Source organism: Tetrao urogallus (genome assembly GCF_951394365.1).
Source record: "Tetrao urogallus genome assembly, chromosome: 26".
Taxonomy (NCBI): Eukaryota; Metazoa; Chordata; class Aves; order Galliformes; family Phasianidae; genus Tetrao; species Tetrao urogallus.
This window is the reverse complement of record NC_136839.1, coordinates 2661838-2663588: the sequence shown is the minus strand read 5'-3', so window position 1 is coordinate 2663588 and position 1751 is coordinate 2661838.

The following is a 1751-nucleotide window of genomic DNA, read 5'->3' as shown; positions in this document are numbered from 1 at the left end:
CCCCCAGGGACGCCCGGGAACCCCCTGCAGACCCCTGACACCTCTTTCCTTGCACCCCCGGCCCCACTCCAAGCCCCTGCAGCCCAGCACTCCATGCTCTCCCCCCCCCCCCATCCGCCCCCCAACATCCTCCCCCCTGCTTCTTGCACTCTTGCACCTCTTCCTCTGCATCCTCTACGCCTCGGCGACCCCTCCCCCCCCCCCCCGCCCCGCCTCTGCACCCTTGCATCCCTGCATCTCTTCTTCTGCCCTCGCATTCCTCCCCTGCACCTTGGCACGACCCGCACACCTTCCTCCACCCCCAGCAACAGCTCCTTTGCCACTCCCGGCACTCCGCAGCCCACCGCTACTCCCTCCCCCACGGCCCCCTGCACCCCATCGCCGCTGTCCTGCACCATCCCAGCACCCCCAGTACCTCCTCCTCCAGCACTTCCACAACGCCCCCCAACTCTAACACACCCCTATTTCATTACCCCCAGCACCTCCAAGAATTCCACCTCCAGCATCTCCAGTGCCCCACTATCCCAACAGCTCAAGATCCCATCTCCAAAACTTCCAACACCCCAAGAACCCCACCTCCAGCATCACAAGGATCGCAACTCCAACACCCCAAGGATCCACTTCCATCACCCCTAGAACACAAGAATCCCACCAACGTCACCTCTAACACCCTAAGAACCCCACCTCCATCATCTCCAGCACCCCAGTAACCCTACTTCCATCATCCTCAGAACCCCCAAACCCATCCTCCAGCACCCCGAGGATCACCTCCATCAGCTCCATTACCACCAGCACACAAGGACCTCATCTCCATCACCTGCATTATCTTTAGAGTCCCAGCCCCAGTGCCTCCAACACCTCCAGCACCTCCAAGGACCCTACCTCCATCACCCTAACACACAAGAACCCCAACTCCATCATCTCTATTACCCTAAGGACCCCACTTCTATCACATCTAGCACTCCAAGAACCCCACCCACATCCAACACACCCAGCACCCCAATGTCCCAGTATCCCCAAGACTTCATCCCAATCACCCACAGCACCCGATGGACCCCACTTCCACCACCCCAAAGACCCCACCTCCATCACCCCAAGAGCGATGCCTCCATCACCTCCATCACCCCAAGGACCCCAGCTCCATCACCTCCATTACCTGACAAACCCCACCTCCAGCATCCCCAGCACCCACCTTCTCCCTCCCCCCCACCCCCGCACTCCACCCCGGAGCCCCCCACGCTGCGGGGCCGACGCCGGGAAGTGCAAGGGGGTGCAGGGGTTACCAGGCGATACCGAGTGACGCGTGGGGGGCACCGAGGGGTTCCGGTGAGGGGGGGGAACAGCCCCGCATCCTCCAGCTGTTGCTGTGTGAGCCACCCCGGGCCGGGACAGCGGTGACTAAGCACTTTGGGGATTTCTCCTCTCGTTATTTTATTCTCTTATTTCCCCCCTTTTTCAAGCGGAGCCTCCTCCTTTTTCCTTCCACCCCCCCCCCCCCCCCTCCTCCTCTCTCCTCCACCCCTCCCTCTCTCCATCCTCATCCTCCCCGGCCGCCCCCGCCCGGGGCCGGGCTGGCAGTGCGGGCGGAGGGGTTCCCCCTTCCGGCCGCCGGGAGCGCGGAGCCCCGGGCCGTGCGCTCCAGAGCTCGGCCAGCCCAGGGGTGAGGCGGAGCGGGGCCGCGCCGTGCCGGGCCGTGCCGTGCCGGGCCGCCCCCGAGGGGAGTTCCGCCGCTATCGGAGCGCGTCGGGGCG